At 39.8% G+C, this 27,214-nt stretch overlaps 1 long non-coding RNA gene and 3 other non-coding genes across 4 annotated transcripts; all 4 read right to left on the reverse strand.

Annotated features, from left to right (window-relative positions):
- Nucleotides 1–2,584: 2,584 nt before the first annotated feature.
- Nucleotides 2,585–8,075, reverse strand: LOC146313215 (uncharacterized). The gene is made up of 6 exons (XR_014772108.1): nucleotides 7,935–8,075; nucleotides 7,669–7,709; nucleotides 6,263–6,356; nucleotides 4,596–4,678; nucleotides 3,536–3,598; nucleotides 2,585–3,235 (listed from the first exon to the last, which is right to left on the reverse strand). It is a non-coding gene; the product is annotated as an uncharacterized LOC146313215 (long non-coding RNA).
- On the reverse strand, nucleotides 3,694–3,828 carry LOC146313216 (small nucleolar RNA SNORA9). The gene has a single exon (XR_014772134.1). It is a non-coding gene; the product is annotated as a small nucleolar RNA SNORA9 (small nucleolar RNA).
- LOC146313217 (small nucleolar RNA SNORA9) lies at nucleotides 5,402–5,536 on the reverse strand. Its single transcript, XR_014772137.1, has one exon. It is a non-coding gene; the product is annotated as a small nucleolar RNA SNORA9 (small nucleolar RNA).
- On the reverse strand, nucleotides 7,370–7,504 carry LOC146313218 (small nucleolar RNA SNORA9). The gene has a single exon (XR_014772136.1). It is a non-coding gene; the product is annotated as a small nucleolar RNA SNORA9 (small nucleolar RNA).
- Nucleotides 8,076–27,214: the final 19,139 nt, after the last annotated feature.

Here is a 27,214-nt window from a genome sequence, read left to right on the forward strand (position 1 = left end):
AAAACTGTCTGGTTTTTGGGCGGTTGGCATCAGGATACCTCTCAGCGGAGGAGGTGCCTCTTGCACGTGCTCTTGCGAAGGTCCACGTTCCATGTCCCTCTCAATTAATCTGACCCAACATAAGACGGACTGTAAATGTGTTGTCAATGTTCAGTTACCTCAAGATGGTCCACTGCTCTCAGTGTTAAAGGATATTGTTGATGATTCACCTCCAACTCACGAGGTTTGTTTCCCAAGACTCGAGCAGCAACTGTGGAGAGAAAAACACGATTTGACTTACTGGTTTATTCATTCAGTGACTGAATCTCACAGTCAATATAGCACTGAGGAATTTATTGCTTCAGTTAAGGGCTGCAACGATTAATCGATTATTAATCGACTATTTAATTAACCACCAACTATTCTGATAATCGATTAATCATTTTGAGTCATTTTGTTAATTAAAAAATGTCCAAATTCTCTGATTTTAGCTTCTTAGATGTTAATATTTGCTGGTTTATTTAGTCTTCTGTGACAGTAACCTGAAAATCTTCGGGTTGTGGGCAAAACAAGACATTTGATGATTTCACCTAGAGTTCTGAGACACACTGATCGACATTTTCACCATTTTCTAACATTTTATAGACCAAACATCTAATTGATTAATTGAAAAAAAAATAATAATTGGCAGATTAATTAACTGTGAAAATAATTGTTAGTTGCAGCCCTAGTGTTATAAGCACTGATGCAAGATACACATGAACATGTAGATGCTTTTATTTGTCTCTACAGTGGCGGTATTTTATAATTATAGGTCAGTGTGGTGACACTGCACGGCTGTTGAACTGAACCACAGTACACTACTGCAACCCCCACTGATGACCAGCAGGGGGCAGATTAGTTAAATGATTATTGATTTAGTATGTACGCAGATTCAAACTTCCCAGAAAACCATGGATGTTTATCCACTTCAATGACTTCAGGACCACCTGAAATCATGTTTTCATGTCCTGTTTTACTCGATTTACCCTCCGGCTCCTCAGATATGATGAAACAAGCCCCGTTAACACCTTCGGTATCTGCTGCATTTCTCTGTTTGGCTGTGAGGAAATAAATCTGTGGTTTATCAGCTGTCCTGTAAAACCTTTTAAACTTCATATCATCCACTTTGAATGTGTCATATTAAACGCTACATGGTTATATGTCAAGGCTACGTGACATTTCAAGTCCAAGACGTTTCATCGAAAGTGAAACTTAATTCTGTTCTTTGTAAACTGTGGCTGTTTATAAAACGTGGTTTCTGTTAGAACACGATGTGGTTTCTTTCAGACACAAAGTGAAGAAATGAGACGCACGCTCTTTGCAAAACAACAACTCGTGTTTTCTTATTAGAAATGTCCACATAACTTTTTAGAAATACCGCCGAGTGACACTGCGAGGCGACTTATGAGTTAATATTTCTTTTATGGACGTACAAACTGTAATAGATGCGAATTCTTACAAAATCAACACACTGAAAAGTCTTAGTCTGGTTGTTAAGTTACCTTACAGTTCAGTCCTTTTAGCTTCATGGCAGGTCTTTGTTTTTATTTGTGAAACTGAAAGTAAACTCGTCATGTCCGCCTGACTTACACTTCAGACATTTCACAATAAAATAAAATAAAATAAAATAAAATTCACTCTTAATTTTTCATGTTCCTCTAAGGAAAAGCACATATTTATCTTATATTATTACAGTACTAATATTGGATAATATTATTAATCAGTTGTGGGGAGTAACTAAGTACATTTACTCAAATACATGACTTCAGCATGACAGCTTTGAGTTACTAAAGATATACAGATTTAGATTTAGCTAAAAATCGTTATATCATAGTGTGCTATAAACTGTCCAACAGTCCATGAAGTAGTGAAGTAGGTTACACAAGTAATCGCCAACTATTTTGATAATCAATTAATCCCTTCGGTTTCTTTACTCCTCTATGACAGTAAACTGAAAGTATTTGGATTGTGGAGAAAACATTTGAGGAGGCCTTTCTGATCAACACTGTTTACCATTTTCTTACATTTTATAGGCCCAACAACTAATTGAGAAAATAATTGACAGATCGATTGATTACAATAGTCATTGTTAGTTACAGCCCTTAAGTAGGCTGAGGGACAGTTTCTAACCTCAGGCTATGTTAAATAGAAATTGACATTAAAAATGTTGTGAAAACAAGTTGAATGTGTTGAAATATTTCTTTCTGAACATCCTCAGGAAATCATGAACTCAATTTCATTTTACTGGTATTAAACAGATTAAAAACAACCTGCTGGTCAAAATAAAAATGTTTCTTTCGTTTTCATGAGGAATAAATGACCTGCACATGGTGCAGTATCACCCTCACATGGATCTTAACCAGTATTACACATAACCATCAATTTTTTTAACAGCAAAAATCATACAGGATTTGAACAGCAGGCTAAATTTTCTTTGTCAAAGTGGATTATACACATGAGAAGTTTTTTAAAACCACTTTAGTCCTGTAAAAGTCACCAAGAACAATCTTCATTTTAGAGGTAGATCATTTATCTAATCAAGGAAGGAAAAAAATGTTCTGCATTGTTTTTAGTCAGTTTCAAGATTTTATGTTAATCTGCCCTCCAGTTGAACAAAGTACAGACAAATACTGTTGCAAAAACACAATGCTCCCCACAATAAACATGAAACCAACTGAAGCCTGAATTTATGTTTTATAATAATCCAGGGACACCATTAATGTGTTTTTACAAACTCAGACAAAGGCATTTCTAATAGCAAATCAAGTCACAACCACAACAAAGGTGTTTAGGGACATTTAGTTTAAGTGTTTGTCAATCCATTGCACAATATTTTATAAATAACTTTACTATCAACATAATTCTGGACACATTCTTCCCTCTCATCTATCACAGAATTAGACTTCTCTGAGTTTCACAATCAGACAAAACAGTTATCTCCAAGTCAAGTATGACCTTTATTTCCCCTCTGCAGACAAACTGGCTCTCAAACTCTCAGATCAAATCTGCAGATGAAGACATTTAAATACATTTCCGATTGTCAGGCACAGAGAAGCATCAGACTGACGTGGAGGAACGCTGTATCCTCCCCTGGATCAAAGCCTTGTCATGTTGGTGAAACGCTGAAGTCTGCAGTGCAGTCTGGATTCAACGGGGAGCCCAAACACCGATCCACACGGTTACTGGTATGAACTCTGACTCAGGCCTGTGAAACCTTACAAAGAGCAAAAATAGAGCACGAAACAGTCAGATGCTTAATTACACAACACTTTTATGTGTTCATACAAGAAGTCAGCATCACCCAATAACTTGACATGGACTAAAGAAAGAATTAAAGGCTGACTGAGTATAGAAGCAAATAAGAGCAAACCAACCATCAAAAACATTGAAATATCACAATCGTTCATTTAATCACTGCCAAATGAAACTGGATCCTGACAACCCAGGGTTGACAGATGTTCTATGATTAATTGCCACATTAAGTGGTTTAAAAAAAACCCTCTGCTTAACGTACCAGTTGACCTCCCTCGACTTCTGCACTCAGCAGCCTCTGAGAGCAGTGCTCAGTTTTCCACTCCTGTAAAGCAAAGACGAGAGATTTAAGTCAACAACCTTACAGTAAACACTGGAGCAGTGGAACAGGCACTTTGTCTGGATTAAAAGCTAAGACAACAATGTCTGAGGTTAACCTATAACCCTGCCACGAAGAGTCGCAGCAGGGCCTCAAACTGCCTCACATCTCTCTAGCAGACACTACAGGAAAGGACAGAGCCACCGCAGGCTGAGCCTCGCTGGAACGGCCTGCACGCAACTTAGATTTAATGTTACATTCATTACCTTTCTGATATGACTATATATGAAGTATATTTTTCTCCCCCGATACAGGGATGTTGTCTTCTAATCAGGCCAACACGTACTCATTCAAGACCCTACGAGCAGATCCTAAAAGCTGTTATAACTTTCTACATCAGTCTTCAGACAATTTCACTTCATTTGACTTGCAGACAGTGAAATGAAATATAAATTTTTTTTTATAATCGCTGTGTTCTTTCAAAATCCATCTCTCTTCTCCTCCTGCGAAACATGTTTTTGATGACTCATCATGAACTCGGGGGCAGTTACATAAGTGCCTCCAATCAAATGTGATTTGAGGTGACTAGCAAACCCCACTTGACCGTTAGCTAGCAGTAGGAGGTGCATGTTTGAGGTTTCAGCCAGTAAACCTGTGGAAATAAATCTGTATTCAGTAAAACCGTGACCCAAAGTGATCCAGTCACGCCTAGAAGATTTGATTCACTGCGTCTTAAAATATGAGAAACATTTTGTTTACAAGCAATGGCTTTTTTTTGCCTTTATTTTGGATAGGGACAGCTGAAGATATGGCAGGAAAGGGGGTAGAGAGGGAATGACATGCAGCAAATGGGACGAATGTTCTACCAACTGAGCTATGGGAGCACTCCTTACAAGCAATGTTTAATGTATGGGATCAGTCCAGGGGAATGTAGCGGTTTTAAAAGTGCACAACAAGACAAAAGAGCCCGGTTACATGTTGTCTTTACATTTCAGAAACTAACCTTTTATTTCAGAGTCATAGTTAGGGAGCAGATGTCAGTCAAGAGGTGCGAGTAGGACGGGACCTGGCCTCACCTCTGCAATCCTGTAAAAAGAGTATTTTACATTAAGTATTGGACATTTCAGCAAATTCAACTACAGGTCACTTCACATATTTTGTACCACAAAGGGATGAGAGTCTTGTGACTTATATAAAGCCTGGGGCTTTACATCCAATTATTAATAAAACATGATACTTGCAGTTTTGGCTGACAGGATAAAGAAGTTAATGCAGGTTTTCTCCAAGACAGATTTGTTTATTACTGTTGCATAAGGCTGACAATGAAGCAATGAATCAAATTAGCAGCCAGTCTCATAGTAAAATTCTGTATTATGTCTATTTATGTGATAAAAATATACCCATACCATATCAATGTATTAAAATTCTGTTTATATTTATGATCACAGAACTGACCTATTAGTGAGTGCTGACCAGATGAAAATGTCACTTTTAGTGTAAGCAGACGACTTAACAGGAGATCGATTTGCATGCAAAAACAGATAGTGGTTAATATTTAAAGATATGAATATTGTGACATTTTTATACAGCCGGAGTTCTGAACTATAAACAGAGTGAATTCCACCAATGTCTTTTGCAGGAGTGAAAACCTTCACACACACATCTCTTCATGGCACGTGGTATCCTGTTATGGTTCAAGGAAAACTCCTTCAAGGCGTACATAAATGAGCACTCAGTACTCAGACTTAGGGCAGTTTTATTTATTAATAATGATAAACTATAGGTGGGTACTTAACCATGAACACTGAAGTTTGTTGGAGGTTAACCCATAACCTTGCCACACAGAGTCGCAGCAGGGCCTCAAACTGCCTCACGTCTCTCTAGCAGACACTACAGGAAAGGACAGAGCCACCGCAGGCTGAGCCTCGCTGGAACGGCCTGCACGCCACTTACAGATTTAATCTCCAATCAGACAAGATCTGAGGTACGTTTTAATCTTACACTGACTTACAATATTATTATGACTTACAAAAGCTAATAACGTTCCTGTAGCAAGGACCAAGACTTGACTTTCTTAGTCTGATCAGCTGTCAAATCTTACATTGCTCACCAAAATTATGACATTAATTTTATGAACTTTTCTCATACTGGCCTGAATTTAGGACCTTTTTTTCCTTACATGACCACTATTTCACATTTTCAAATGTCTTTCCAAAATATGTGTTGAATTCCAATCACGTATTCATATGCCAGTTACTAATTTCTCTCATCTTCCTGTAGTTTGACTGAAATCATTCTTTTCTTGGTGTGAAACAAAAATATTTTTGATGACTCATCATAAACTTGGGGCAGTTACATAAATGTATTCAATCAACTATGATTTGGGATGACTAGCTAACCCCTCTTGACCGTTAGCTAGTAGTAGGAGGTACGCGTTTGACTTTACAGCTGGTAAACCCATGGAAACAAATCTGTATTCACTAAAACCATGACTCAAAGTGATCCAGTCACATCTCAAAGAACTGATTCACTGTGTGTGAAACATTTTGTTCACAAGCAACGTTCAAACATAGGAAATCAGTCCAAGGAAACGCGGTAGTTTTGCAGGAGTACAACACGACAAAACAGCCACTTTAAGGCCACATGTTGTCTTAACATACAAAAACTAACCTTACTGTTCAGCTCAAAGTCATACTTGAGCACCAGGTGTCAGTCAGGAGGCCTGAGCAGGGCGAGGTCTGGCTTCAATTCTGCAGATGACGTTCTGTAAAAAGAGCATTTTACACTAGTTAGTACTTGACAATTTTGCAGAATTCAACTAAAAGTACCCTGAAGGGATGAGAGTAACAGGCCTAGAGTTTTAGTACTAATTCTGAATTTTAAAAAAAATGATACAATTTTGTGTCTGTATTGACTAGGGATGGGTTGTGATTTTCTAATATTCATTTAAAAAAAATCTAATAGCTCACATGATAATCGTTTTGACTATTAAAATCTACTTTCCCTTGTTTTACCAGCTACCAGTTACATCAGCCCCCAGCCTCAGAGGACAAGATGTTTATTTTTGAGGACAACATGTGTGGATTTTACTCCACCTGACTGCGTTCTTCATGAGTGCCTACCAATATCACTTCAAGCTCAATGATGGTTAAATACCAGCTGTTGAGACCTGATTTCAAACTGGAAAGCTGTAAGTTTTGCCGTATTTTGTGTTGTTTAAGTATTTACTCCGTAGCTTTTCCTGTTTAATGTGATGCCACTATGTTGCTAACATGGCTATTCGCAGAGGCTCGGAACTGTTGGACTAAATTAATGGGCAACCATTAAGAGACACTGTGTGGACATTAAGCGTCGTTTGAAGCAACTTTACATGGGTGTGTTGCTGTTGTGTGTAAATGTGTGTCTCTCTGCGGCTGCATGTGCAGGGGGCCATCTCTGAACTGTCAAATAGTGCCCAGTGAATATCGAGTAGCATTTTGGTTTGAAATACCCATCCCCAGAGTACAAAAGAAATCAAATGTATTGTCATTATACGTTTTCTCCCAGAAGGATTCATGCAATACTCTAGAATAAAGCTAACAAGAAGGCAAATTTATCAATTTAACTACACTGGGATTGTCTTATCAATCTAATTGTCAGGAAACTGGCTTACCAGAGAATGCTGACCAGGTGAAAATACCAGTTGACTTATTTCCATATAAAATACAGATAGTGGTACATGATCATATCAACATAATGTTCCCTGGATATTGTGGCTTGGATACAACGAACACTGAAGTTTGTTGGAGGTTAACCTATAACCCTGCCACGAAGAGTCACAGCAGGGCCTCAAACTGCCTCACGTCTCTCTAGCAGACACTACAGGAAAGGACAGAGCCACCGCAGGCTGAGCCTCGCTGGAACGGCCTGCACGAATAATACGGTAAAGTCTCTCCAAGTTATAATGCACGTGTTTGCATGTCGTTTCCTGCGTGAGCAACACGCGAAGTTTTTAACAACCCTGTCTACAGACACTGACAGAGTTCCTGCCAGATAAGTCAAAAAGAGACAAGAGAGAAAGAGAAATGCAAACTCACATTTCCATCTTGATGCTGGATGTTGTGTACACGTATCCAATCTGTAAAGAAATAGAAAAAGGCTGTTAAAAACTCGCACAAGCATGTTAGCTAACTTAGAAAGAGTACAGCACGCGCATTTCATTGACTTCAACCACTTAAAACAACATTTCCTCAACAAAACCGCCATCTTGTCAAAACTTTTCTTTCTAATAACATTTCACTAAGCCTGAAACTTTATACGTTTTATAATTAAAGTTGGATGGTTGCAGATTAAATGTACGTACCTTCACTCTCACCCACTGCCTCTTCAACTGAGCTAACTAACTTCCCGGATGTGACGTATATATAGGGTCTTCTTCTTCTTCTTCTTCGTCTTTCACAGAGTGGTGTCTAAAAGGGAGAACCAGATACGAAAAAGATCTCGCGAGAGTTATCGTTTTAACCCAGTGTTTGATCGTTACCTGACCTGAAACAAGTGGGTTTTGTTCATAAACCTACCCATATCGTAATCGTAGCTTTGTCACATTATAAAACCTAATTAATTTACAAAACGCGCGCAAAGAAGAGACAACGCGCACAGATCTCGCGAGACTTTTCCAAATCAAGGGTTCCCTTCTAAATACGACGCTCTTTTTTACTGTTAACAATGCGCGAGATCGCCCAGCAGGAGGCAGTAAAATACCAAAGACGGCTGCCAGGTATAATCTATTTTCTCATCAGTTTCCTCTTAAAAATGTGATTTATGGGTGGAAAATCCCCGTATATCTGAATAGACAGTGGTCCCGACTCTAAGTAATTTATAAATTAAAATGACATTGCAATATTAAACGATTAAGAAAAGTGGTATAAACCAAATAAAGATGAATATAGTGACAAGTAACATTTATGGCACTTTTCAAAGCAGATAGCCTCAGTTAATTATCCATGCTGTGTTACAAGAGGTGACAAGAAGAGAGAATGCAAAAGATAAGGCAAAAACTAAATTACCTATACCAATTTACTAATTTGAAGTTAAGTGTGTTGGCTAATAGAGCAAATACATCTAAAGCAAATCGAGTTTGAATTAAGTTTGTTATTTCAAGAGACAATGGGGAGCATTACAGTATAATCTGACTGACTTCATCATGCTGGAAATTTCACAGTGACAGCAAATGGAAAAACAAATCCTCACCTTTTAGCAGAATGGAAGTTCCTCATATTATGACCACATTATTTAAAAATTACTTCCCTTTTTCCCATGTAGACTGATGACATGAAAGTCTGGCAAATAACAACTTAAAATTAGAAATTAAAACTGTAAAGACCTGTCATTTAGAGGACAGTAACTTATAAAATACAGTTATTGCGTGTTTTAAATATTTGTGACAGGTTTTATTAAGTAAAAGACTTCCAAAATAGTTATACAGGATTTCAGAATGAAAACATCATCATAGTATATATCAAATCATTTAAAAACTGTTTTTTATCCATCAAAGACTATATTTCCATGTAGGAGGGGGTTTGTATCCCAGTGGACAGCCGTTGCTGGTGGGTGTTGGCAGCTCTGGGGTGTCCATGAGGAGGACGCTCGTGGTGGGTGACTCAGACTGCATTGCCGTACAACAATACAGGCCATAGAAGAGCAGACTTCTTTTTCTTGGCCGTCTGTTGTGGCCCGCACCATCAGCAGACGTCCAGGATGAATTTCGGCTTTGTTTTCTCGCAGTGACGCTGACCACTCGCCCAGCTGACGCGATTTGCATACTGATGGAGATCCAAAACTGACAATCTGAATCTGTGTTTAGACAAAAACATGGGCTGTTTCACTGGCTTCTGAATGAGACTGCAGCGTCTTAAAGAAAGTTTGTGTAAAAACAAAAGTGGAGCCAAGTAAAGCTTTCAGCATCACTGCTCTGTTGAGGCTGTAAATAAGAAAAGGCTGCATTATCTTTTGGCCGCCGTCTCTGAAGTCTCCACCAAACAATATTCTGTCGACTTATCATAATTTGATCTCTTTGAATAATCCTATTTCGACCATGTCCCAGGATTAATCCTGACAGTCTGTTTTGCTGCATGAACATGTCTGTACCATAAAAACAACGTAAACAGAACAGATCAGGCTTAAAATAATTTCCCAGACTCAAACAATCAGATAATCACGTTAGAAGCTCTGGGCAGAATCTTAAAATAGCTCAGAGACCAAAATGCTTTTCCAAAAGTCTGTTTTACTTTTACTTCAGTTGTTGTTTCATAATAAGGCAGGGTGATAGCTACTAACAAGGGTAGGGAGGTCATGTCAATTGTAATTTTGGGGTGTGTGTGTGTGTGGGGGGGTGTACATTGACAGACTGGGCCACAATAATGCACCACTGTGTTTCCAGAATGGAAAAAACAAACACCGGCTTTAGACGCGGCCTTTCACATTTTGTGCAAGTTTTGCGGCCACTGTAGGTTCTCCTTGCTGAAGGGGACAGTGAGACCAGGTGTTTGTAATCTGCAAACTTACCACTAGATGTCAAAAAATCCTACACACTGGTCCTTCAACAGTGTAGGTGACATGTAAGCCCACAGATAATTGACTCTTCGCTAAGCCCCTCCTGCAAACAGCAACTATCCAATTATAGATTAGCAGCTGTAACTAAGCACTATAAGTCTGTCAAGCTTTGTATCTATGCTGTATCTGCTCTAAAGTAAAATTTAAATGTTAGCACCTCTGGCTAACTTAAGCTAGTTTAGATGTCACTGCATTTACTAAAGTCACAGTTTATTCCCAGGGGTTAAAATGGGATTTGTTGTGTAGGGGAGGAATTTGCGGTCCTGTGCATATAATCAAAATGGGCCGACAATGACTCTGACTTGCTCTCTTAGGTCTAAGATAGGTTAGCTTAGCTCTTATCCTGACTCTCTTCCTGAGGCGATCACAGGCCGGCTGGTCTGGCCCTTTACCACATTTATAGGCGTATTTCTTTCATCTATCATATATGTGTATGTGTTGTATTTCACCATCCAACCAATGTTTGTGGAGATGGAAGCTAGCTTTAGCCTCAGCCTTTAGGCATTAACGCAATATCATGTATGCATATATGAAGTAGCCAAATATATTTAATAACACACTTTGACAGGGTTCTTAATTTAAAATGCACCAGATGGAAACAATAAACAGTCAGATGGAGACCAACTTCTCTGCTGACTCAAGGAGTTCAAGCATTAACATTAGCTTACATTAGCCAGCTACACTTATGAAATCTCCTAGCAAGACAAAATCCACAACTGTCAGCTAGAAATTAGAAGTTACTTTTGTTTACTTCTCTGTGGAATCAAAGACTGTTTCAAAAAATCTTGACAGGTGTCAAGACAGCAACAGTAACTAGGGAGGGCGGGGCTTAACAAAAGGTTAGTTATCATATGAGTGTTTTTAGTCTTTTCAGCTCATTGTTTTGGTTTTTAGAGTCTGTAACTTTCCTGTAACTTTTTTGGTTAACTCTCCGATTTGACCACTAAATGCCACTAAATCCCAAACACTGGACCACTGAGTGTTTTCAAGGATTTCCACGATCTGTATAAACCCTGAATGCCATTCCCTGAAAAAAAAATCCCTAGAAAATGTTAATAAGAGGTGATTAAAAAGATTACCAGTGCCAGTGCTAGTGCCCTGATACAGATACCGATAGAGAGACTGATTGAAAACCTTTTCTCTTTTTGTTTTTGGTGGCATCTCGGCATGCCCACTCCTTCAAACACACAGTGCTCAACCTGACTGGTGCAGACTATATGGCGCAGGTAGCTGCTAGCTGTAGCTGTGGTGGTGAGCCAAGCACATGTTGCATTAAATTGAAGAACACTTGCGGTGCTTGGCTGAGTCCAAAACTATACAAATAGATCTGCGTACAAAAAGGATTGAATGCAGGTATCGTGACTGGATAAGGTTCGACTTGGTAGGTGGGTTATTTCGCTTGATACCTTAAAGGTATTGAGAACCCGGCCCTGGTAAATCTCTAAAATCCAGACTCTGCAATAAGGGAAGACTATGTGTCTAATCAGGAATAAAAGTCTGGTAATAGTTAGAGTCGAAGAGCGACAGAGATCTAAATAAAGCTGAATGGGCAGAGAGGACAAATTTCTGAATCAAACCTGCGTCACACGTCAGAGTAACCACTCCGTCACCAGTGTAGAGCTATAATCTACCTAAAGGCCTTTTGGCGAGCGGACAGCTAAGTGAACGCCGCTCCAAATGCCGTCACTGCTCCTTGATTTGTTTGAAGGTGACGCTCTGAGGATCACCGCCAACTGAGACGTAACAACTCTAATGTAACATCCTGTTCTCAGAGTCGCTCTGAGGTCCCGTAACACACCTTTTGACTCCAGCTGCTGAGTTTATGTCCTCCATTTGTTCAACTGCTGCACAACATACATGCAGACAGCGTAGAACAAGTGGGTTTGTTTCTGTTTAAGATTAAACTGAGAGTTATGTAAGCGGCATTACACCACACTGAGACGGTATGTGAATAATGCCTTTGTGTGAATGTGTGCATGTGTGAGTGTGTTGCCTCCTCATGTCATCTGACTAATCACTGAGCTCCAGGAGATGCCACCTTGTCTGAGAGACTGCTGCAGCGAATAAGCCGCAACTAATGCTTGTTTTCAATTAATGATGAACCATGTAGTTTATAAAATGTAAGAAAACAAGAAAAAGGGTAAAAAAAAAAAGTTCCCAAATCCCAAGATTATATCTTCAAAACAGTCCAAAACACAAAAATATTAAATAACTAACAAGGCTGCAACTACTAGTTATCAATTAAACATTTAGTCTATAAAATGCTAGAAAACAATGAAGAATGTCAATGTCAAGCACCCAAACTTCACGATTGTGTCTTTAAATTGCGTTGTTTTCATACAACTAACAAGTCTAAACACATAAATATATATAAATATAATAATATAATTAACCATTTTAAACATCAATAACTAATTTGTAAAATTAATTAGCTGTAAGGAGTACAATGGATCTTGCCAAAGAGTGAGCCCACAGTGACGTATGAAAACTGGGTTATAACTTGTTTATTAATAATCCAAAAAGTGTTTACAACAGAATCAATAATGTAATTATCAACCATTAATAAATCATTCATAAGGGTAGTCTTATTGTAAAGCGGTAGCAAATTCTCAGACCTGACGTCTTCACATTTATTTATTTATTTGTGCAATTCAAAGTCCAAGATACAAAAATTAAATTTACAGTATTAAAAAAAGCAGAAAATCCTGTATTTGAGAAGCTCCTTTTGCTTGAATGACTTTAAACATCATACACACATACATGAATTTGTTCTTATATTTCATTGAAATATATATTACTTTGAGTTTTGAGGCAGATTTGTTCCAGTATTCAAATCTTTAAAGACAAAGGAGAAGTTGGACTATTCTTTTAAAAGCAATGAAAGTAAAGTGACGCTGCCGTGTCTCCTAATCCAACAATCTGCGAGCTCTGCCTCTGCTCTGACTTTATTGACTTTTATGTTAACTGGCAAGGCCGCTTCTGCTGGGGCTCTTTCACGCGGACCCACGGTTCAGGATGATCTGGATGCTGCATCAGCGACAGAAACACAAGGCGAGTCGAGGTGCAGCCGAGGTTCCAGCCGGTTTCTCCCCGTACAGTAGCTCCTGGCCACTCTTACGAAACCGTGCAGTGACCTGAGAGGCTTTGCTGGGTCGCAGTTTGAGGATAATTGAGGTTTGATTCAGACTTTGGGATTTAATGAGCACATAATCCTTTTCACCTGATCCCCGCTCGCTGAAATGAGGTGAAAGTCTTAATTCCATGTGGTCAAGAAGAAGGCAGCGTGGGGCTTTAATGTCGCCATGATCCTCCCTTCCTGAGCTCATGTATTACAATTAAGTGGAATTTTTTAAAAGCAGTTTTTAATGCAGTGCTGAGGGGTCGAAGGGCACAGACATTCAGTGATGGATTTTGGCCTCGCCCTTTACATGCAGATTTCTTTTGATTATTTGAATCGTTTAATGATATAACGGATTGCAGACGGAGAAATCCCTAAATTCCTTGAAATTGTGTTGAGAAATCATGATGCTGTCACCTCTCACCTATTCATCCGTGTACAAATGGAATGACGCAAACAAGTGTTTTTGAACATTTCACAACTTTCACGTCTTTTCTTACCCCATCCCAACTTTTTTTGAAACATGTTGCAGGCATCAAACTCAGAATGATTGTATATCACAAAAATAACAAAGTTTATCGGTTAAAAGATTAAATATTTTGTATTAGAAGTCGATTCACATCATTGAATTATGTTTTCATTTCCATTTTCCACAGCGTCCCATCTTTTTTGGAGTTGGTGTTTGTGCGTGTCATGTGAGCGAGCTGTCACTGTGGACTTAAACATATTTAAATGAGGCAGCCTGATTTATGGGTACTAATGTCTCTGGTCATTAGTTGACTTCGGATTAAATATCGTCTCCTCAGTTTTGCTCTCACTCACGATAAAGTGGTGAGTAAACTGTTCGATTTCAGAGCGGGAAAGTGACGTATGCTGACGTCTGTGTAATAAGCCAAGAATGTCAGCGTCATCTGAGAATTTCACAACGTATTTCTGCTGACACACCCGTTGATGTATAATATGAAAATAACTGAGACGCTCACACTCCCTTAGGCTATGGGGTAATAGATGTAGGCCAATATCGCTTTATTGGCTATTATAAAAGAAAAAGGCTTTAGATTTCAGCCCACAATGTACGGCGTAATTACTCCAGAGTTTTGTTGTAATCTTTTATACTACCAGTGTACCAGTACAGTGTGTACCGATACATGTACTGTATGTAGGGGCAGTTTCATACAGATGTTTTAGTCTGTAGTGCTAGACTAGTCTTAATTTTGCTCATAGTTTAGCCCATTGCAAGTTAGACCATTTCACAAAAACAAAGATTCACTAACTGTACTAACAGGCTGTTACCATGGTAACATGGGTCAGTGCTGATCAGAAGCACCCAACAAAAAAAAAGAGGAAGGCGGTTTGCTAGCATTGTTTCAGAGAGAGCAATGATTTCTTTGAGTCTTGAGCCATTTTTTTTTTAAAACATCTAATGATGCTCCTCTCAGTAGTGGCTTTAACACTGTTTACTGTCACTGCATTTTTTTTTCTATATCAGATTTTTTTTGTATTGTCACACTCTTTCCTAAACTTCCCAAAAAATGTCCTTGTGTCTGTTGAATTCCTCCAAAAGACACATAGTTTTGCTGTTTTTATGCTTCTTTGTGAAACCAGCCCCAGGGGAACAACATGTGAAGTTGCGGAATAAGGGGGAAACAATTAGGTAACTACTGGGGATTTTACAAAGAAATAATACTGTAGTTAATTTCAGTTATTGAGAGCGTATATATGACCTTCTGAGCAATAATCTGGATGTTTGGGTGGAGAGAATTTTCTGTCTGAGTCTTTGCAGAACAACAACGTGGAGTGAGAATCGACACTACGACAAGCAGCGCATATGGACCCTTGGACACTCAGTGCAGACGATTCATTTGCGTGTGTAGGTGTAATTCAGGAGCTGGATCACAGACTAAGAAGTTTTCCAGAACATGATTTTCCCACCGTGCAGCGTGAGTCAGCCTCTTAATGCTGCACAGCACTCTACTCAGGATGTTCTCTCTCTGTGACTCTGACTCAGCTTCTCAGCCTGGTTTTTAATAATGTCTACCACCGTTCCTGTCCCTCCTCCTGTGTGCCACCCCATCACCCTACCCCATGCCCTCTTGCACTACCTACTACTCTCAATAGCACCACAGAAGGCTTAACTCCAGGTTATTTAAGGAGGCCAGATCCTTCTCTAATAGCCTTAATCACATGACACAGTGTCCCGGCTTCATGACTGTGCAGATACTCTCACCCAAGCTCACCTCTCGGCGTCATATCTGTCCATTAGTTCGGGGAAATCCACATCATGACTGACTGAGATGCAGCCACTGTCCTTACAGAGGCGTCAGGATGCTTAAAGAACTCTTATCTCAGAGTAACGTGTCCTGCACATGCGAGACATTGTGTCCTGAGCAGCATTACTCAGCAGGACGCCTCTCACTGCATTGTGCATGCTGCGTCTGGATTTCACAACTGAAAGTGGTGGGAAAACTCTTACTCATTTCTGTTTACAGTACAAATGGATCAAAATGTTTTGTTCCCGAGCTGAAAAAAGTAAGAACACGATGCACACAAAAGGTGTTTCCCAAGGTAAAGCAATAAAAGTAGTGATAAGGCTGTTTTATCATCAGCCACTGAAGTTATACTGCAACTTATTCAAACATGTTTCGCAATAATTCAACAGATTTCTTCCTCTAAATGGGAGGTGATGAGTGCTTTGTTGTCACATTTTATTGCAACTCCACAATGCCTTGTGAAATACAGCCCATAAAAATACCAGGGAAAGGCATTTAAAGTATTTACAAGGAGTGACGAAGTGTGTCAGCACGCTTGTTTTTTTCCACCTTTCATTCCGAGGGGAAAATATGGTTTATGAGGCTTTGTTGTGTCCCATGTCACCTTTTCTCTACTTTTGAAGGCTCGTATGGAAATATCCTGCGGTCACGGCGGCTCTTTTTATCCACATGCAGTTGACACACTTAATCTGATCTATCTCATGTTCTCACACTCGGGATCAGCTGATGGAAAAACACTCAGATTCAGGCTGGAAAGGGAGCTTTTTCTCCACTGGTACCGGATCCATTTTACATGAAACACGAAAACACAGCGATTCTTATTTTCAGGTGATTATACACTCATGAAAACATGCTTGTATTCAATTTCTGTTCACACCTGGAATTACGATGTCTTTAGAGTAGGAAATCTTGATTATAGCAAAAAATCTTTGAGTCTACATGAACATTTGTTTCATATTTGCAGAAATTCCCACAAAAACAAGTGTGTGATGACGTGAAAACATAATGTCTGCGGCCATGAAAAGACATACAGGCATAAAAAGAAGGGTTTTTTTTTTTTGAGTTTTTTGACATTCAACTGACAGAAGCGCCCTGTTTATTTGCACTCAGGAGACATTAATGAAAACTAACACACAAATAGGATAAAATGATGAGGTGATCACATTTCATCTCCAAAAGGTTAAAGGTCAACTTCACTGTGACGTCATAATGTTTAGCTCTCTATCAGTCATCTGTCCTCCTCTGTAAAAAAATAGTCTCTAAGTGAAGACAGCATGTTTCCCACTGGAAAGCTCTGTGAAGTCCTGCAGTTTTATAAAGGAACTAGGATCAGGAAGGTGCTTTTACTGACTGTGTGTAAATGTGAGGTTTTCACATCACACATGATGAAGAAAGACATTAATGACAGAGTCAGAAGGCCGAACAGAGAAAGAGTAAAAGTATCCAGAGTTCTGGCGCATCACACAGCTTTTCACAGCAACAAGGAAGGAAAGACACAACTTAATGTTTTGTCTTTAAAGGGACAGTTCACCCAAAATTGAAAATTCATTCATTATGTGCTCACCTCTGTGTCGTCTGTTAATGCACAAAACACTGCTGGACTTTCACAGGAAAACAGCTTTGCAGAATTTCCCAAACAATTTAAGTGAATGGTGACCAGTTTTCCAAAAAAAAAAACAAAAAAAAAACATAAAATTCCTCCATACCGCTTGTCCGGTGTAATTCAAGTCTACTAAAGCCCCGACATGACAAAGACGTCATTTACACCATGTTGTTAACCATAATCTTCACTGTAGATCCTTAGATTGGAGCCACATCAGAACGGCATGTCGGGGCTTTAGGGGACTTTGGTTACACCAGACAAGCAGTATGGATGCATTTTAATTTATTTTATTTTACTATTTTAGAAAATTAGTCACCATTCACTTGGACTTTGCAACACTGATTCCTGTGAAACTCCAGCAGAGTTTTGGGAACTAAAAAAAACTAAACCCGACCTTCAATCAGCATGAGGGTGAGTAGATAATGACTGAATTTTCATTTTTGGGTGAATTATCCCTTTAATGCAAACAAAATTATATGTGGCATCATTTTTCCCAGCTGGAACTCAGTAATGGAATGCTGTCTGAGAGGTCGGATCTCAGATGCGTCCTGAGTGCGATCAGACCTGTATTTCCAGCTGTCCCCTTGTGACTGGATCACTGCGGACGCATGTTCATACCAGATCTAAACAGGGCCACGGTTCTGCAAAGAGACATGTAAACTGTCTTTGGGGAACTAAGCAAAGGTCCTAGAGGTCCACAGAGGAGCCTGCAGGTCAAACAAGCTGACTGGTGAATCCAACTTCATGTCAGGATGCAGGGAAGAAATGGAGAATAAATAAATGTCAACTTTACATAAAGGAAACAGAAACAACACTTTAACCTCCTGTTCTGATTTCATGTCTGTCTCCAGAGCAGCCTGGCAGATACCGCAGCACCAAAGCAGAAATGCAGGAGTGGATCTGAGGCTGATTTGACTGCGGCGGTGATTATCACTCCATCAGACAGGCTGTAATTGTGAAGTAGATGCGAGGAGGCAGACAGAGGCGGGGGGCTGAGCACGAGCAGCTTGACAGCAGGCCAGGTTAGAGGGAGGAGGTCCGGGACAGAACATGCTGCTCATAATTGGTTGTCTGTTTCTCGGCCTACCTGTGGGTGTTGTTCAAACCAAAGCCACAATGTCACCGCGTCTCCCGCCGGGAGTCAAGCTATCCGGGGTTTAATCGTGCCCCGTGCAGGAACTTTCTTTTTTTTTTTAAATCTACACAGGGGCTCCACTGGGAAAATCAATTAAGAGTGGCTAATGGCAACAGAGATGCTTTTTTTTCCTCTGATGGATTTAATCCTTTTACACACGTTTTAGGGACAGTTGTGGGGAGGGAGGATGTTTTCACCAACAGTCCACGTGTCTGAATGCATCAATGACTTTATCAGATTATTTTACTTAGTTTCTTCCTGTCTGCCTAAAAAAAAACCCCGCCTTGAATACTTAATAGAAGCTGGTACATCATGTGTTACCCTCTTATTGTAACTGAGCTTCTGAAGACACTGCCAACTTTGAATGGCAAAAAAAGACCAGCTGTAAGGGCCTGGTCACACCAGAAAACAGCACCACAAAAATGAGCCACACGTCCCCCGGAAATAGGTGGGATTTGGCAGCATCTTGCAGTGGGTGCTGTTGGTTGTGGTTAGTTTAATTTGTGGATTAGTGGATATGAATCTGTACAGCCTCTGCCTCTCATTCAGCAGAGAATTACAAACTGGATACTGCAATAAAGCTGCAGTAGTACGATGGTTACCCCGATATTGGGCTCTCCAAATATCTATACATCTCACTCACTCAGTGCCTCGGTGCAGTGTGAGTATCCTGCGGGTTATTTTTATCTGATTTGATTTCTTTGATTTATTGACAATCTTAATTAAATCCCAACTGTGCAGCACATGTCTTTGGCATCACGGGCTCTCTAGTTTTCCAGTTGATTAGCTGGCACAAACAAATTGGGACAACCTTTGACCAATTTTTTTCTTGGCCATGCAAAGTGACGGCTCTACTGGTCTTTTGAAAAATACTACAACCTGAGCAGAGACTTTTAAGACTTTCACACAACTAGTTCTAAGTGTTTAGTGTCATTGTAAACTTTGCATTTTTGTACCTAAGTTCTTATTGTTTTCTGGCTGGATAATAATCCACTGAGCCTCCACTGAGTGCATTTGACCTTTGATTAAGGAAAATAGATAAATAAACAGCTCTTTGTTGCCATTTTGTGACATTAGTTTGAAACTGTAGCTTTGTATATGATTGTATTTTAGATAACAGCTCATATTTTATTCAGAACAGTAGCAATATACTAAAATATAGCTATAACTAAGCTAGCGTCATCAATTGCCTGCTAACTGCAATGTAAACAAACTTTGCCTCACTCATGTGTGTTTGTTTACAGCATTACCAACCTGACACGACGACATGAAACACCCTAAAAGACCATCGTCTGTTATTGGTGATAAGTCATTGTCAAGTTGAAATCAGTCAGTTAAAGTCAGTTGAAATATTTGTAATGTTTGATGTCATCATCTGCCAGGTTTTCAGCATTTTGATTGGCTGCTGATTGGAACTAGTTTCAACAAAATAAGGTCCCCGAAATTTAATTTAGACCCTGGTCCCTGCAGCTGAAACACACTTTTGTCAGAAAAATGTCAGAATGATAATGATTTTTTTATGGAGGAAAGATCACGAAAAGGTAGTTTTGCAAATGACTGACTTTACTTTGAGGGTTTTAATTTCAAAACTTCAATGTGACATTTTGGGTAATGCTTCAATTTCCAGGTCTGATGGTAAATAAAGTAAGTAATTACTAAATGTAATATATTTGAAATTTCTAATAAATTACCCCCAGATTTCATGGTTAAGGATGTGATAATTACCATAAGTACACTTTTCATGTAGTTGGTGGTAATTACAAAACAACAGATTTGAAATTTCTCTGAATTTACCTGCAAATTACCCCCAAAATTCAAAGTAAGTGTGTAATAATTTGGAAGTGTTGTTCTCATGCAAGTAGGTGAAAATTACCATTTCACATATATGAACTTTCCTTGAAAATTAACTTCAAATTTACCCCAACATTATATGGCTAGTTATCACATCATAAACGATGGAATCTGTGGGTAATTTCTGAGAAATTAAAAATATATTACGATGTTACTTGATAATCACCACCCATTTACCATTAAAATCTGGGACCTGGAAATCGAAGCGTTACTATATTTTGTTAATGGTCAAACGCTGAGTCATTCAGTCAAATGAAGCACCTCTAACTGATGGATGAACAGCAACTGACCTAACACTCGCCCTCATGCATCGCCTTTGTGTTCGTCAGCGAGTCAATCCCGTTAACACGTTGGCCAGAGTGCAGGTTATTCTCGACTTCTAACCAAAGGGGACAAACCCAAGGCCAGGTGATCAGCTTGTAACCATGGTTACGTGTTATCAGGAGCTGACATTTTGTGGCCTCCCTCCTACTGATACCTGTGTTCATGTGCAGCCACGAAGAAGAGCCTGCAGCCACAGACGCATCTTAATCAACAGGTTGTTGGGGAGTTTATGAGGAGAATACTGGAAATTTCCCTTTAAACTTCACTATGACAACATGATTTATATCGGTCTAAACTAGACTGCAGTTTGGAAATATTAAAAATCATGATACTTTAATATAGAACATTGCATTTTGACTCAGTGGTGGAAAATAATCATCATGAGGTAAATTTAATATAAGGTTTCATGTGATGTTGAGTGTGTGACCCCATGCCAGTGAATGTGCAGGTTACACATCAAACCGTCCTGGGTGGAATTTTCCACCATGGACCGGATCAGCTGACAGCAGCCGATCAATGCGACCATCACAGTCCATCGCGCTCACAAACTCCGATTCCGTGGCGAGTTTCCAGATGAGCAGGCTCAGTGATTACAGCTCTCATTGAGAGAAGAGGGGCGAGGCTGCAGGGATCTGTCTTTAAGTCTATTATCTGTAGCCCAAATCCTGCAGGATCCTCCGCTAGTCTGAGCTGAGCCGTGTCCCCTTCAGTCACCCATCCCCTGCTACAAGCACAGGTCTGTGTTTCATTTTCACAGCGAGAACAAACATGCTACACTAATTATTTCAGTTTCTGGTGTTTTTCACCTTCTGGCTTGAAGCATTTGTTTATCCACATTTCGTTTTACTTTATTTTTTCTGTCTTTGCCCCCCGAGTGTGCTCTGACTGAACACTCACCTCTGTTGTTTGCATATACTAATGCTTTTGATCTGAAAATTTAAGCTTATTCTGCTGTTTGACTCTTTGTAATTAGCTCCAGATCATCTGCAAGCATCAGCTAAATGTTATAAATGTAAATGCAAAACTCCACACTTTCTTTGCAGACTTAGATAACCCAGGAGCCTAGTTTTCTCACTTAACACCAATTCCTATCTTTATAAATCACAGTAAAGCTAAAGATAATTCTCACTGCTGATTAATCTGTTGATTATTTTTGGCCTCTGCAGCTCTAAGGATGGTAACTGCAGCATCGCAGAGCCGCCAGCATGGCCTTCCACTCGCTTAGCCTCGCTTCAGTTATAAAATTTAATTTGCAAAATGTCAGCGAACATTGATGAAGGCCCACCACAATTTTCCAGCAGTAAAGGTGTCTGTACTGTCAGATCAGTACAGTCCAAAATGCAATATTCAATTGCATCAGTAAATTTACTGCTGATTCCAAACTGGAGCGTTGTTGAGCAACATTGACTGTAAATAAAACACCTTCTATGGATACGTACCTTATATCCTGACTTTTATTTTCTAGTAAACTCCCCAAACAGTGGATCCTACATTTCCCATAATTCAACTTAATAGCTGGGCTTTATCTGTAAAATCTGATCAATCAACAACTTGACCAATTAAATTTCAGTCAACTACTGGTTAAATGATTCACCGTTTATGTATGAAAACACAACCTTAGAAATAAGATGTTTTTCACTTCGCAGCAATAAATTGAGACCGAGCTTCGTGACCTTCTGCCGCATTACGAGCCAAAAACAGCTGAGAGCACAGATTAAAAAACAAAAACAAGGTGTTGTCTCCTTGTGAACTTTGTTCAGCGGGAGCCCGTCAGAAACGGAGGAGCAACAAACGCACATAACACCAGATGTCTGAAGCCGTCCTGGGCGGCGAGCTGCTATAATTAGCCAGACACACTTGAGTCAGAGCCAAACAAAGAGCATATCTACAGGAGGCCAGATCGTCCACGGGGCTGTTGGGAAACACTCGGCTCATTTCTGAGGTCTCTGCAGGGAAACGCTTGTGACATAAAAATATTGGCTGGGCCCAGCGGCACCGTCATGATAGTTAAAAACACACCCCGGCCCTGAAGACAGCACCACTGTTTTTGCTGCGGCTTAAAATTCTGCACCCTCGGTACAGACTGTGTCAGATCACTCAGCACAGTTAGTACCAATCTGTGCTTTAATCTCTTAAAGTTTCGTGCGTCTGGGTCTTTTTTTCTCCGCTGATTTCAGCCTGTTTGTGTCCCTGCTCCTCCAGCTGTTGTTGAGACGAACAAGCAGCAGCTCAGGACAGCTTCAGTGCTGAGTTCATCCAGTCATCCACAGAGAGAAACAGCTGATACGACCGAGTGTTTTAAAGAAGATGACGTATATCATTCACATTAGAGACTGAGATCATTAGTGAGTTAAAAATAGATGATCATTTCACAGACAAAGACTTATTAACTGGAACAGATGTGAGCAAACAGCTGATTGTTTCCGTTTTTTTCATGAGAATGTCCAAACCTGCTCCGTGCGTCTCTATTTGATTGAGGTTTCATGCACCTGCCTCGCTTCCAACCTATTTTATCTGGTCAAAATCAGCACTGACGTACTTCATGTCTCCGCTTTCCCTCATCAAGTTAGTCAACATGGTCGACAAGGGACTAATTAACGAGCCAGGGAAGTGGATTCTTTCATATGATCCACAACAGCTTTTTTACTGAGATGTCCTAAAAAAGGACGAAGTAAACAGGGAACTGTGGAGAGTTACAAGTAAACTGTCCATTAACTATATAGAAGCAAGGCTGACTTAAGAAAAGTACGTTAGCTATGAATAAATACTTCACTTAACTCGCTGGTCTGCAGTAAGCTGTGCCGCTGCAGCACTGCTTGTGTTATATCTGGACAATTTTTTGCCGTCCATCAGCTCAAATTCACTTTCATTTTCAGTTTGGAGAGTCAGGCTCCTGATGATGAATTTAGTCACATAAAAAACTACATTTTGTTATTTTCCAGCATGCCATGTCCCTGGACAAGAACATGAATCTAGTTTTGTCCAATCAGGTAAGACACCAGGTGAGTTGACCCTGCCAGTTGGATGTACAGGAGTAAAACGTATAAATAGCTGGGATGAGTGGTGGAGGAGCAAAGACCACAATGGGAGCAGAGAGACAACAAAGGTAAGTCAGCTTAACCTTAACCTTCACTTAAGACGCTCATTAGTTGGTGGACAAACAATTAGGGCCATGACGATAACCACACAGCCACGGTCGATGTAATGGTTGAGCTCATTACCATCATCACCTCAAGAAACACTGTTCGATGCAGCGTGGTGTAACGTTAGCAGCAGTAAGGTTCCAAAAGGGTTTTTTTCCTGAGGGGCTGAGGTTCTACCCAGAACCATTTGTTCGAGTGGCTTCTATCATTACATCACAGAAGGTTCTCATAGTTGGTTCTAGGTCCCTACTAGAGTCCAAAAATCAGTTCACCTATGGGGACAAGCTGTTTTTTTTTTTCCTTTTAAGATATTATGCTCATTTCATCACCCAGACTATCATCCACACTATTTTTAATTTATTTACAGTGTTATCTTTTTACTTTGTAATTTATTATGCCGTCTTTTCTGCATCACGTAAAGATCTCCGAAGTGTCCTTGTGTATGAAATGTGATGCATGAATAAGTTTTGCCGTCGTGAAATTTCTGGAGGTCATGTTCTACTGTGAGACAGAAGAATAAAGGGCAGTTCAATTTGCATGTAAGTCACTGCTGCACCTGTTTACTGAATAATGGTTCCTGTCATTCAGAGCGTGCAGAAGCTGCTAACCTAATAAACTATTTTCCATTTTCCTGTACTGCAGGAAGATTGGACATTATTATAATCGCTCACACACACTCTCTCTCTCTCTCTCTCTCTCTCTCTCACACACACACACACACAGACTAAACCTGCTGACTCCTCCTGCCCATCCCCCTCTTCATCCATTCATTCATTCATTCATTCATAAAGTCAGATTAAGCGCACACGTCGCCTGTTAAATCCCTCTGTGCATTACTCTCATCGGTCTCGTCCGTGTATCCACTCCACATTCAATTCTAAGCCCTGTGGTCAGAGTGGGTTGCAGTGGGGTTTTTTTTTTTCTGAATGATGGTTTTGTATCGAGATTATGGCGCAGAATCATGCGCAGAGGCTCGGCTAATCCCAATTATGCACACAGGAGATGAATAATCCAACCAACACCCACTGCCAGCTGTTGAGAGAGAGGCAGAATATCGGCCAGTCATCCGCCTCACCTACGTCAGATTTTCCTCCCTGACAACAGCGACGTAACAGCAGGAAAATGTGCAGTGAAGTTTATCTATTTGATTTACTCATTTATTCATTTATGGTTTTATTTTTATAAATGTTTCCCTACATAACTGATATTCCTAAATAAAAAAAGTGAAAAGTGTGAAAAGTTTTAGTGTCCAGGCGTTTAATTTCATACTACAATATATATATTCTATACTGAATATTTGTTGTTTTCAACATGCAAACAGTCAAATCAAAAGATTAAAAGACACATAGTAACGTCAACAACCACAGACTATGTTTTCAAAATATCAGCTTTTAAAAAAAAAACTCTTATTAGCTGTCTAAAAAAATACTGCATGTATCAAGAGTGATTTGAATCCATTAATCACATCACACATGCCTCTGAAAGGTGTGACGCATTATGAACACTGCACATTAACCCACAAAGCATGACAACAACTCACTCAGTGCATCAGCTTTTCAGGCCGAACAGGATCACAGCATCTGTGAGTGAACAACATCGTTTACCTGGAGCAGACGCTGGCTGCCACGCTGTGCGGCTAATGTTAGCAGTGCAGCAGCAGCAGCAGTCTGCTCTCCTCGCAGGTTAATGCCACATGCCGGTGCTGTCGAGTGGTCAAGTGGTTATATGACAGTTTATTCTGACACAGCCTGCAGACAACCTTATTTTCATTTTTTAGATCAACATGCTGTCAAACCGTGCTGTTTACAAGACGTCATCTGTCCCACTTTGCAGATACAAACATCCATGGCATAGGGGCATTAGCGAGAGTAGAGGGGAGCTGGCGTCTGCCTGAGCTGCTGTCTCTGCTTAATACATAGTTTAAATGACTAGTATTTCTGGCCTTGACTAGTGAGAGTGGTGGCATTTAATTGTTTTGCACATGCCTAATATTTAATCACTTTATATGCACACTTTCAACCAGCTATTAAAGCTTTTCCACAGCAGACATACTGATATAAATAGGTAAACACGTGATGCTAATTGAGATCCTGTTCCATTTAGTGAAGCAGAGCGTGTACAATAGCAGCAACCTGACTCTGTTTGACCTGAATGTAACTGAACCTTAATTAGTATCATTGATAACACCTGCGTTTGTCCCACTATTTCACGTTAAAAATAGCTGCCACGAAAAAGCTCCTCTATGTTTATCTCACATCTGTCACACATGCACCTGGTTACAGTGCGGTGCATCAGAGCGCTAAAAGAGCGCGCTCATGTTTTTGATGAACATATCCATTTGCAACTAATGAATGTGAGCATCATTAACTCCCAAAAGAAGCAGCGACGCTCGCGCAGTGTGGTTCACAGCACTCAGCGTGCCTTACTGTGGTAAAACACTCATACGGCTTTTGCTGTGATTCTATAGTAGAATGTAATTCCTTTAGTTTGGTATATCATGCATGGAAAGTATCTTTTATATGTTATGTAACCTACGTATGTTACGTAAGTTGAAAAGAATTGGTTTCACACAGGATACAAATGTCGGTCTGCTGGGTAAAAGTCCTGCTGTTTGACACAACCATCTAGCTCACCTCCTCCATGTAGACTTTCTCGCTCCATATACTCCATCACCTGTTCTCGACGGCACATCACAACATGCTGCTGTGAAAGCACCACCAAAGAAGACATGAGACGGGTACTGAGAGCATCATACTTTGAAGAACAGGGGCTCTGATCAAGCTGCTGTGTTTGACACGTAGGGAGCGAGAACAAGCTGCCCACAAGTACATCATTCCTTCCCTGTATTTTAAATGTTCAGAAACATAAACTGCATGAATTAAGTTTTATAATCCACCACTGATGCAACCTGCAGGGAATATTATCCGTGCTTTACATCATTGCTTATTGCTCTTCTCTAAATGAGGCATTTATGCATCAGACACCAACGTCTGAATGGTGAAAAGATACCAGTTTAATAGACAGACGAAGCCAGCAATGTGACAGATTCCCTGTCTGAGAGCGGCTCTAGAGACTTACAGCATGCATGTTTGTTTTCATTCATTTATCCTGAATTTGCCTTTTAAAAGACTTACATAACCATAATATATTTAAAGCCTGTCTTATTCTGTTTAACAATATTGTAATGTGATGTTGCAGGAGTGTTTTTTTTTCTGCTTGTCTGAGGTCAAAAGTCTCCACGATAGTACAGAACTGAAACCAACGTGTTGATCTGTATCCAAAGGTCAGCTGACAAAGCTTTAAATAACTTCATGTAAAGTGGTGTAATCTAACCGAACATTACAACATCACATTTCAACATTCATATACAGAAGGAGATTAACTTTTTTTTTCCTGTCCAACATTAAGCTAAAGGAAACTGATTGTCCTGCTTGTTAAACAGGCCTCATTTCTGTCGTCTTAGTGGTCTCATGGGTCTGCTTTAGATAAATAAAGAAAATAAAGGTTACAGGCCAGGCGCCTGTAGAATAAACGCAGCATTATATAACTCCCTCATCGGATATTAGCCTAATTCCACTCATGTGGCC

Source organism: Lutjanus erythropterus, chromosome 16 (assembly GCF_056507025.1).
Source record: "Lutjanus erythropterus isolate fLutEry1 chromosome 16, fLutEry1.hap2, whole genome shotgun sequence".
NCBI classification, from domain to species: Eukaryota; Metazoa; Chordata; class Actinopteri; order Lutjaniformes; family Lutjanidae; genus Lutjanus; species Lutjanus erythropterus.